The following is a 12,322-nucleotide window of genomic DNA, read 5'->3' on the forward strand; positions in this document are numbered from 1 at the left end:
TTACATGAAGCATTGTGCTGTACGTGTTGGTTATACTTCAGCTGGAGCCGGGAATAGTGATGTACAAAACCCCCTATTTCTTGGGGGGGGAGAAGACACACACACACTTGCAAGCTGCTTCCAAGGCAAAAAGCCATGTCTGCAAATAGCAATCTGTGGGTGTGTTCAGATGGCGTGCTGAGAGTGGTTTCTGGTCCGGTTCTGATGCGATTATTTTTGATCTGTATAATCACGATCACACTTACCTCCCTTATCCCGCCTCACTGCGCAGTCACATCACTCCCTGGCGTGTACACTACCGACGTGCAGGAGTGTGTGTCGGCGGGTTTTTAAAATTTTTTCTCAGTTTACGCATGCACATAGGCACTCATCCATAAAATGGGGAAAAACTATCATGGCGCGTGCACAGAACCACCAAGGTGAATCAATCCAACCCCTCCAACAAAAGACTTCCCTTTAAACTTTTGACCTGAAAATGGTCCCCGTGAGATCCCAAGCTCATCTAAACGCTAAAATGAGTGACCGTTGAAACGTCGGTTTTATAAATGCGGAAGCAGAGCTCCGCCTATGTGCACACCGCTGATGCTAAAAAAAATTGTAGGCAAAAAGCGGAAGCCTCGGTCTTCTGCAGCAGCTTTCGAGCAGGGAGGGGGTTTAAACCACCAGAGGTGGCTTGACACTGGAGGAGCGATCACACAGGGAGGAAATGCGGCTTTAAATGGGAGAACTGAGAAAACACCACATGGGACCTGGGGGGTTTTGAGCCAGAAACCAACGGCTGGGGACGGGAGGCAGATGTTGACTATGTGATTGTGCATATAAAATCCGTTGTTGAACAGTCATGACACCAGATCAAATGGCGCGTCTGAACTCACCCAGTGAGAACAAACATTAAGTCCAACGGTACCATTGCAGAGCTCAGTAATCCCAGTAGAACCACAAGTAAATGTGCCAAGTGAAACAGAACGAAAATCAAGCCAGAGAATCTCTGCAGTGGAAACTGAAGGTGGAGGGCGGGGCATTTTTTCAAGCCGAGCAGAATGAGTTGCAATGTACAGAATGCCCAGGACAACCAGTGACACTGTGGCAGAGCAAGCAAAAGACGACCAATGTCAAACCAGAGAATCTCTGAAGTACAAACTGACTGGGGGTCATTTTTCAAGCCCAGCACAACCAGTTGCAGTGTGCAGATGTCCAGCATACCCAATGCCACTGTAACAGTGTAAGCAAAAGAGGACTAATGTCAAACCAGAGAATATCTGAAGTACAAACTGGGGCATTTTTCAAGCCCAGCACAACCAGTTGCGATGTGCAGAATGCCCAGCAGAACCTGTGCCACTGTGGCAGTGCAAGTTTAACAGGACTGATGTCAAGACTCAAAGCACAGAATCACAACAAATTCAAGCATGGACGGCTTCAAGAGGGAATTAGATAAGTATATGGAACAGAGGTCCATCAGTGGCTATTAGCTACAGGGGGCAAGTGATGCGCTGTATTCTTGGTGCTTAGGGTGGGGGAACAGTGGGAGGGCTTCTAGTGTCCTGGCCCCACTGATGGACCTCCTGATGGCACCTGGTATTTTTGGCCACTGTGTGACAGAGTGTTGGACTGGATGGGCCACTGGCCTGATCCAACATTGGCTTCTCTTGTGTTCTTGTGTTCTCTTAAGCAAGACAGCGGGGGAAAGGAACTCAAAGGGACTCATAGAATCATAGAGTTGGAAGGGATCTCTAGGGTCATCTAGTCCAACCCCCTGCACAATGCAGGAAATTCACGACTACCTCCCCCCCCACACACACACACCCATTGACCCCAGCTCCATGCCCAGAAGAGGGCAAAAAAATTTCTTGATCCCTGGCCAAACTAGCCTGAAGAAAATCGCTTCCTGACCCGACAGTGACGATTGGCATTTCCCTGGGTGTGTAAGAAAGTATGGTATGGTGACTCATCCAAGGCTGGCCCATGGTTTTTTGGCACTCTAAGCAAACTAAGACCTTGATCTAGGCAATCTATGATATCTAGTTTATCTTTCCATGTTCTACTGGCTAACCAGATGTTTTTGAGAAACCAACAAACATCACACAAAGGGTGCAGCAGCCCCCCCCCCCCGAACCCCATCTAAATGGCATTCCAACATATGCAGCCTTTGTGCATGGAGGTTACATTCCAGTCTCTGGCCACCCTCTCCTTCATTATTCCCTCTAATTTCCCCCAAGTTTCTAAGAAACTCACTCCTGAGCAATATATATATGCAGTAAAGAAAAAATACCATCTAATGTATGACATGAATGATACTGTTTCCAGGGTCAGATCTTGGTTTCCAAAATACAAAAGAAAGCAATAGAAAAAGCAGGGGTGACCATTAGGGAGGGCTGGTATATGACCCACTTTCAGAGCTTTGCAACCCACCTTTGGGTCCCAACCCAATTAGATAAACATATGGAGCAGAGATCCATCAGTGGCTATTAGCCACAAGGTATAGATCGGAACTCTGGGGCAAGTGATGCTCTGTATTCTTGGTGCTTCGGGGGGGGGGGCAACAGTGGGAGGGCTTCTAGTGTCCTGGCCCCACTGATGGACCTCCTGATGGCACCTGGTATTTTTGGCCACTGCGTGACAGAGTGTTGGACTGGATGGGCCATTGGCCTGATCCAACACTGGCTTCTCTTATGTTCTTAACCCATAGATTGGGAAACACTGGTCTACACTAACCAGGTCTAATTGCTTTCCACTTTTGAAGAATTAGTTGTTTAGCTGTTACCAAAGGTTGTAAGGTCTGGAGAGCCTTTATCTTTTTGAGAGATTTCAGGAAGAAGGAATGTACCCTAATATTGCAGTAAGTGGATTAAGATCCAGTGGGCATTAATATTTTTGATGCTGGGATGGAAGAAACCATTTCTAGTTCTTACTACTTCTTAATGTGATGGGACAACTTCCTTTGTAGGATGAGGGAAAAGAGAAACTGTGCTTATGGCAGCGTTACGGGTTTTTTCACCAGACTCCCTTTGGCTTCACTCTCTGTTTTTTTCACTTAATAAATGAATAAGCTCTGTCCAGTGATTTTTGAAGATCCTCTCATGATCCAGGGTATCTTCCACGAGTAGTCTTCAGTCCAGTTTAGATAGCTAAATTGAGGGCACTTGCACATCAGAAGTGTAGAGATTTAAGAGAAGGATTATAGCAGAAATGCTTAGGAGTCTGGAGGCATCATTTAATGATATTACACTTCATTTGCATGAGGCGATTATGTTGCACCATACCAAGCACAAGAATTAGACTTGATGCCTGGCAATTCCTGCCAGTTATGTGTAGAACAGATTTGGTCAAAGTTGCAGAATTACAGGAGTTGATTATCTTCAAGACATTCCAAATCCCCTGTCATAGTGAAAGGGCGTTGCTTTTCATTTATTGTCTGATGTCATGTCGGGAGATGCCAACTCTATATTTTGATAGATGTTTTTAAACAAAAAATGCTTTTAAAACATGCAATTATACTTTGTTACAAATGAGTCCAAAAAAATCAGTAGTCTGCCTGCCCATGAACACAGGTGTCAGTTATTTCTGGAACATCAGTAACTTGGGGAGAAATTGTGATCTGCTGAAGAGGGAACTAAGGCTTAACCAGTTTGTTAAGATGGTTAATTACACGTTCATTGTCAGGTTGTCTAAACATATTTCTAATGGTACAAACTAATGTGGCAATCCCCTGCCACAAACCTTATTGAAGCAGTTTGGTCAGCACAGTTTGACCTTACTATTCTATTCCGCTTGTTAGTGTAGCCTAAATCTATACAGTCTTAACAAGAATTTGGCAATAGAAAAATGTCCGGGTAGTGCAATGTAACCAGTCTTTTAGTAATTGTATGTCTCCTTCTAAATTATTCATAACTGAATTCTTCTTTGGTTCAGATTTTAATCCACACAGGAGGTGAGCCCCTCTCATTCCTGCCTGCTCACCTACCTGCTAACCTGGTGGTGGTGATGGGAAGGAGCAGGGCCGGACCGTTATTGTTAAATTTTAGACTGTCGCCGAGGGCAACAGCTCGACAAGGGTGCCGTTCTGGCCGGCCTCGTCCCCTCCTCGCCCCGCACAGGAAGCCTCCCTTGCTGGCTTCTTGCTCCGTCCTTGGCAAGAGACTCCCCTCTTTGCAGCCCCCCAGACAGAAAGAGAAGGAGGTGGGGGGGACAGGCGTGGGGAACAGACTGGAACGACGGGAAAGTGCCGCTCGCCCTCTGCCACCCCCGCAGTCTCTTTGGAGCTCCTTTTGCAGCCTGGCACAGGCCCCCTCCCCTCAAGCGATCCCACCCCCCACATGCATTTGCAGCTCTCCCCCTCGGCCCGCCCACTGCGGCTCCAGCGCCCACCCTCGCACAGGGGGTGGGGGGAGAATGTATCCTCGCCTAGTGGGCAAAAAAACCTGGGGCCATCACTGGGAAGGAGGTCTTGTTCAGACTGTGTCCCCCCCCCCCCCCCCCACACATACCAGAGCTATGGCAGCATTCAAGGAACCAAGGAAATATTTCCCAGCCTTTGTAGAACCTTCAGGGGACCACAGAGAAGTAGTCGGTGATGTAATGATCTCTGCGGGAAACCCTGGAGAACCACTGTCAATCTGAGAAGACAGTACTGACATTGATGGACCAAAGGTCTGATTCAGTATAACTTACACTGAATAAGTATAACTGTATAAGGCAGCTTCATGTGATGGAAGAATAGTAAGCCAGTTGATAGATTGGTCAGATCTTCCCTGCTATTTCATGAAACAGTCGTGAAGGTCACAGCTGACATTTCTTGTTTCATCATGGTGTTGCTTATTAACGAGGCAGAGTTCCTTGCCCCCTCACCCAGCCATAGTTAGGGGGAAACATATGAGCCAGGCAAGTGTTGCTTCTGTCCCTTTTCTATAGCTGCAGGGAGTGCTGAACTGGAGCACCTGTTACAATTGCCTTTAAAAACAGCCTCTTCTTCTTTAATTTTGCGCGTTACTTTGCTTCATTTCTGTTTTAATTCCATCTATTTTCAATTTTCTTAAAGTAAGTTGATCTTGATATTCAAGGATAAAAACCAGAAAGAAGAAATGTTCAGTGAACCTTTCACACTCATAAGAAACCTTACCTTAAATTGCTGAAAATTTAAAAATGAAAGTAAATTTCATCCCCCCCCCCCCAATAACAGTGTGATTCACACAACTATCATATCTGCTGGGGATTAAAGTATTTTTGTTGCTGTTCTAAAGTTAATGTTTTAAAATAGAAATATTTGACTGACCACTTGACAAAAAAAAATCGACTAGTCGTGTGAGGCTATTCCTGGGGGAGCCCTTGAAGTCTCCCTCTCACCTTTCCTGTCATTATCAGCAACACCACTGCTGCAGCATCAGAGTGGGAGAGGAGAAGGGAGTCCATCTTCCGTGTCCCCAGAGCAATGGCAGTATTAGCAGCTGTCTCAGGTAAAGAAGAAGAGATTGGCTTTATACCCCGCCCTTCACTCACTCAGAGCGGCTTACAAACTCCTTTCCCTTCCCCTCCCCACAACGGACACCCTGTGAGGTGGGTGGGGCTGAGAGAGCTCTCGCAGAAACGACTCTTTTTCAAGGACAGCTCTTATCAGAACTACGGCTTGCCCAAGGCCATCCAACCAGGTGCAAGTGGAGGAGTGGGGAATCAAACCCGGTTCTCCCAGATTAGAGACCACACACTTAACCACTACAAAAGGGTTTTGTTGGCCCATGGGTGAGGGCCTGGGAATTAAAATCGACTTGTAGGAGAAAAACATTTTTAGAGAGCTCTCCTTTGTTGTTCATATGCCTGGTCTTTTCCGATTTGAGCATGGGGACTGGTGGGCATTCACCTTTTGTGCTTTCTGTCTCATAATGTAATATGAGAAACTTTTCTCTATAGTCTTACCTTTGTCCTGTCACTTTCTTTGACCTATCTGTCCTTCTACCACATATCTGTTTCTGGTGTAAATATTATTGTATCCTTCTGTCTTATGAACCCACCTCTAAAGGAGTGTCTGTTTGGGGGGGGCATCTAGAGTGGCCGGTGGTGGTAAAGACAGCAAGGGTGGGAGGGAGACCTCAGAGGCTCTCTTAGGGCTAGCTAACACAACTAGTCAAAAAAGATTTTGTCCACTGGCTGAATATTCGTCAAGCATTTTAAAGCATTAACTGTATAACGGCAACAAAAATACTTTAACCTCCAGCAGATATGAGAATTGTGTGAATCACACTAACAACTGACAACTAGCCTTGTTTCGGCTACCAATCCCCTGCCACAAATTTTGTCAGTCTTTATGGTGCCACTGGATGCTTGCTCTTTTTTCCTGCTACAGACAGACCAACATGGCTACCAATCCCCTGCCACAAATGTTGTTAGTCTTCAAGGCGCTATTGGACTCTTGCTTTTTTCTACTGCTACAGACAGGCTAACACGGCTGCCCATATTGAATTAGCCTTGTTGGGTGCTGAAGATCTGCCTGTGTGGAGACTGGGTCTTGGCTTGACAACACACAGCTTTATTATTATTATTATTATTATTATTATTATTATTATTATTATTATTATTATTATAGACCAACGCTCAATACAACAGGAGGCAGATAAATAACAGAAACACACAGCTTCCACCCCTTATTCACGTATATGGGCAGATGCCAGCATTTCTCAGAGTGGGGTCTGCACGGGTATTTATTCTAGGGGTCTGTGAGTTCTTTGTGAGAACTGAAGGCAAGGAGAGGTGGGTCCTTCAAATTATTGTAGTACCAGAACTGACACAGGTTTCATTATGTTCATGATATTCTTCATCAGTGGCCAGAATTCCAGTTCTTTGAATACCTCGGGAAGAACTGTTTTGGTGCTTTTTGTCCCTGCTTAGCAGTCGGCCTCTGCTTAGTGTGTCTATAAACTGGATGTCAGAGAATGAGCCAAGTGCCCAGAAAGAGCGTTCGTTCCGGAAGGAGCATCTTTCCCTCTGACTCCCTGTGTGTGTCACTTCTCCCGAGCTGTGACTGAAATTAAGTAAACATGACGTCGGTAGGAGTCCTGGAAAGGTGGCTGCTGGCGTGATGCGGCTCAGGCTGGTAGCAGACGTGAAAATATCCTAAGCCTGACCGGCGACGGCAGACTAATTTCAGTCACAAAATTAAAGCTCACTGGAGTGTGTAAACTGGAATGAATTGATCTGATTCGTGTAAAAATGTTTATATGGGTTTTTTGGTATGTATGTTGTATAGAAAAATGATTAAGTATAGTGATAAAATATATTAGAAACTAATGTATGGAAAATACCTAAGAAATGAGTGCAGAATATTGGATGTCAGAGTACTTTCTCAAAGTAAAATTTATTAAAGATGTTATCAGTTTTGTTAAAGGACAACCCTGACTTGTACAGTTGGGAGGTAGACAATGAAAATATTGAAATAATAATAATTAAAATAAAATAAAAATAAAAATAATATTAAACTAAAATAACATACCCTCATGGGCTGCCTTGACCAGTCAAGGTTAAGTTCACTCAGCAAAGCCATAACAAAAGTATCAGAAGGTAGCAACATTAGCTACATTGCTGGAAGCTTCCTCCTTAAGTAGTGAAGTAACTGTCTCCTCCCCAGTCAAAGGAAGGGGAAAGAATAACGTATTGTAGTATTGACAAGTTACTTAGGCTTCTTGATTTATTTATTTATTTAGTTTATTTTATTCGACTTCCTGCCATCCCCGCATGGTAGGCTTAGGCCGGATAGGGCTTTAAAGGTAAGCACCAACACCTTGAAACGGATCCGGTACTCAGTAGGCACCCCTTCCTGGCAGCCCCCACCCAACCTCTCTCTTCCTATATGTAATGGCTGAGGAAATTCTGTTTCGCTGTATCCAAAGAAGTGTGCTTGCATACAAAAGCTTATACCTTGAGTAAAACTTTGTTGGTCTTAAAGGTGCCCCACTGGACTCAAACTTTGTTTTGCTGCTTCAGACCAACCCAGCAACCCACCTGAATCTTGTTTTAATGATGCAATTCTGTGTTGATTTTAATGGCTTTTAAGATGAGATTTTAATTTGTATGTATTAATTTGTTAGCTGCCTTGGTGGCCCTGTGAGAATAGAAAAGCTGGGTAAAATCTTTTTTTAATGATGGTGTTGATGATTTGAGATGGTGCCTGGCAGTGTTCCCTCTAAGCTGAGTTAGTGTGAGCTAGCTCACAGTTTTTTAACCTCCAGCTCACACATTTTTGTCTTAGCTCAGGAAGGGATGGCTCCAGAGCAAACTGATTTATGCAGTGGCCGAATCGCTCACTCACAACTTTGATGTCGATAGCTCACAAAGTAGAATTTTTGCTCACAAGACTCCACAGCTTAGAGGGAACATTGGTGCCTGGGTTTGACAAGAGTAAGCAGGAGACTGTTGTATGTAGGTGAGTAAATAGTTTCCTATATTGCCAGCATGGAGCTCACTTACTGCACATTTGTAGCTGCTAGAGATGACTAGCAAGGGCGCCACTCAGAGACATGCAAAAGTGGGTCACTGTGATAAAGAGAGCGCTCATGGCAAGGTTGCTTAGGCAGGAGAAGGCAAATATAGCAAGAAAGGAAGAACAAGAGAGACTGGCCAGGCAACTTTAATGAGAGCTTGGCTCACAAATTGTATGTGGAGTTGTGAGAATTTTCCCTGCATAATCCTTCATTGTACTTGCATGCCTGTTGTGGGGAGAGGGAAGGGAAGGTGATTGTAAGCCGCTTTGAGACTCCTTTGGGTAGAGAAAAGTGGGGTATAAATACTAACCCTCCTTCTTCAGTCACGCCGCCCCCCCCCCATAGTCTCAAAACTGAGGTTTTTCTGTCCTCTTATCTGTGTGATTGTTACGTTGTACAAGATCTTGCAATATCATTTGAGGTTTTTTTAAAAGGAAAACTAATTCATTAGTTAAAATAGGGTTTTGTTGACGCAATGGGGCTCATGGCATTAGGCTGAACCCTGGTTCTCTGAGAAGCTGGAGACCGGGCTGCCAGTTCTTGGGTAGTTCTGCAGTTCATGCCCCCAGTGACCAGAAGTCTTCCCTCTATGTTGAGACACAAGGTACAAAGTGGAGGGGACATATACCTGCCTGAGAACTGTGGTGAAGATCAGTTGCATCTATTTAATTGAGCTAAAATCTGATCTAGTTAAATTGTATGGGTGAAAAACACAATTTAAATACGCTGCCTAGTCTAATGAGCAGACCTCTCAGTCTGTGTCGATGGCAGATGGTAGTGTGGTAGTTAATGACTGCATCTCACATGCTGCTTGAAACAGTGGCTGACTCCCCCCCACCCCCGAAATGGCAGCTTCTGCCTCTTGTTTTCTTTGATGCTTTGTCTTTTGGATTTTTGTGTTGGAAATAACAGCTAGTCACCGCTATGGAAGGGTTTCCCAATGTGGTGCCCAGGGGCACCATGGCACCTGTGACACCTTTCCTGGCACCTGCCAACTGTTTTTAGAAAGTGGGTGGGACAAGGTGGGGCTGTTGCCCACTCGGGCCTCTGATTGGCTATGGGAGATTTGATTGGCTGTGCCAATTCAGCAACGTGCCAGCTGCCAGAAATGCTGGAGAGGTATTATGAGAGTTATGCATGGACTACCTCCCTGAGATTTTGTCATTGGCTCCACCTCTTGGGGCCAGCCATCCTGTGGTTGTCGTCACTTCTTGTTGCAGTCATTTTGGAGTTGCACCCACCATCCAGTGTCAGAATTCCAAATGTGCCCACGGGTTCAAAAAATGTTGGGGATGCCTGCACTGTGATATACCTCAGCAGTGGTGGCCCAATTAAAAATTTCTGTCAAATTGTGCTATAGGTTCTTATAGAGGTTTTTAAAACATTATTTTCCAGTTTTCTGATTTCCATGATAGGTACAGCCTGTTACTGAATATATAACATTCAACAATGCTCTTGAGGGTATTGAAAGTTGTTCTGTACTTTGCACAAAATTTCATAAGCTAAAACTTCCTGGCATAATTTCATGTAAAGAACATCACGTACATGGGCTTTTCCTAATGGATAATCATGAAAACATGCACAGAGGCCACTTATATGCAACACTGTAAAACAGCAACCCAACACGGTGGTTGTTTATGGCTTAGCACAAACACTTCAGAAAAGTCTTGCAGTGTGTGGTGTAGTTAAGAGTGTCAAATTAGTATCTGTGAAACTGGGATCCGAATTCCCACTTGGGCCAGTCACCCTCTCTCAGCCTAACCTATCTCACAGGGTTGTTGTGAGGCTAAAATGGAGGAGAGGTGAATTATGTGAGTTGCTTCGGGTCTCCATCAGGGAAAAAGGTAGGGCACAAATGGCTTAAATCAATCAACAACGTAGTGGGTGTAGCTGGAGGTCCAAGTGGAGATACACGTGGCCCTGATTGGCAGCTGTAATGATACCTAACCACTTGCTTGCCAGGTTGGCTAGCTCTTGAAGGAGAGGGTAGCTGTCTTTCCAATGTGTAAATGTCCCATTTGGTTTGTAACAGTAGCTGAGATTCCCCCCTTCCTCTGTGTGTCTCTCTTTCTTTCTGTGATAATGCTTGCTTACAAGCATGAGTCCGCTGCAGTGCGGCAGCGCTTGCAGGGAATGACGTGGGCTGCAGCAGCGACTGCCTTCTAATGCTCTTCCTGTGAAATTACGAGGAGTTGGGATTTGGAAATAAGCAGCGTTTCATTAACCAGCTCGGTATTCTGTGTCCTTTAAACAGGGAGGTGGGAAGACGTCTTCAGTGAATAGGGTTTTGTAGGAGCTGGTGTCGGAGCTCTGCGGAAAGAAGAAAAGATGTTTATTCTTTGTCCTTCCCTTTGTTCCAAGGTCCTTCTGGAAGAGAATGCCTCCCAGGAAAGAGCAGAATGCTCCACGCGGCACCACTGCGGTTCTGCCTTCCCCTCCCCCCTTTTTGCCCCATTACTGCTAGCACCATCGTGGTTCTTTCTCTCCCCCCCCGCCCCCCCCATGCCTGAGCCGACATATTGAAGGGCAAGAATAGCTCCTGCTCCCTCCTCAGATGAGCCAGGAACGCTTTTGCCATGGATGTGAGGCATGTGTTGGAAATGGGCCCCAGAACCTGAAATGTCCATGGACAATGGATTCTTTTCCGTCCCTCCAGGGGGTTTAGACTGCTATCCTATGCGTCTTTACTGAAGAGCAAATCCCATTGAATTAGTTGACTTACTTCTGAATGCTTTACCCATTGAATTAGTTGATTTACTCTCTCCCCCACCCCATTGTGTTCAGGAATCTGAGAAAGAGTACAGAGTTGCTGGTGGCCTTTGTTAAATTTGTATGTGAGAGAGAGGGAAGCAAGTGAGTGAGTGTATGGGCATGCAGAGGGAAACTCCTAGTAGACCTGCCCTTGAAGGAGGAGCAGTCAGGGTCCGCCCCCCCCCTTTTCTTTTTTTTGCTAGAAGCTCAAGATTCAGCTACCTGAGCCATGCAGAAATGGTGGCTGATTGGACCAAAACAGAAAATGGTGACTCAGACGCATGGTTCACCCTCTAGGGCAGGGGTGGCCAAACTCGCTTAACGTAACAGCCACACAGAATAAACAGGTGTTTTGAGAGCCGCAAGACATGAACAAATATTACACACACATTTTTATTGAAAAATATGCAAATTTGCTTTTTATTAACATTAAATTACACTTTGTTGAAAGGGCCTCGTGTGGCTCCTGAGCTGCCCTTTGGCCACCCCTGCTCTAGGGTGTTTCACATCCACAGGTACAGACCTGTATACCTTATTACAGATATTCCCAAAATTGCAAGCAGAGCTTTATGAATTGTCACAAACCAGTGAGGAACACTGAGGTCGAGTGATGTAACTGTCCCGTCGTTTAATCTATGGAAGATGGAATTAAAAAAAATATATATTACTGGATCCTTATAACTGGAAGTGCCAGGGGTTTGAACCTGGGGCTGACAGATTATAGTTCAGCTGTAGTCGCTACACTACACACACACACACATACACAGAGAGAGAGAGAGAGAGAGAGAGAGAGAGAGAGAGAGAGAATAATAGAAATAACACCTGTAGCTTTAAGAAAAGAATGTCCACTGAGCTCTCAGTCACCGTTTCGGAGGCTGCTGTGCAACCACAACACTACTGCGGAGCCTTGGTTTCTGCAAAAAGGAAAGCCATGGGAAGGAGATGGGTGAACTTGGAGGCCAAAGCAACCCTGGAAAGGGTCCTGTCTCCCTCGCCTGTCATGGACTTCTGAGGGTAGGCCCGGTGGTGACCACGGGAGACTTATTACCCTCACCACCCAGCCCAGTGGCTACTATGCAGCTGGGCCCAACTTTCCCTGAGGAGAA

At 45.3% G+C, this 12,322-nt stretch overlaps 1 protein-coding gene across 1 annotated transcript in view; it reads left to right on the forward strand.

Moving 5' to 3' along the window:
* The window catches only part of RIMKLB (ribosomal modification protein rimK-like family member B), a 60,753-nt gene that overhangs the window by 21,427 nt on the left and 27,004 nt on the right, over window positions 1-12,322 (forward strand). The gene's annotated exons all lie outside the window — the stretch shown is intronic.

The sequence above is a fragment of the Gekko japonicus genome, unplaced genomic scaffold (assembly GCF_001447785.1).
Source record: "Gekko japonicus isolate JY-2015 unplaced genomic scaffold, Gekko_japonicus_V1.1 scaffold3387, whole genome shotgun sequence".
In the NCBI taxonomy this organism is placed as follows: Eukaryota; Metazoa; Chordata; class Lepidosauria; order Squamata; family Gekkonidae; genus Gekko; species Gekko japonicus.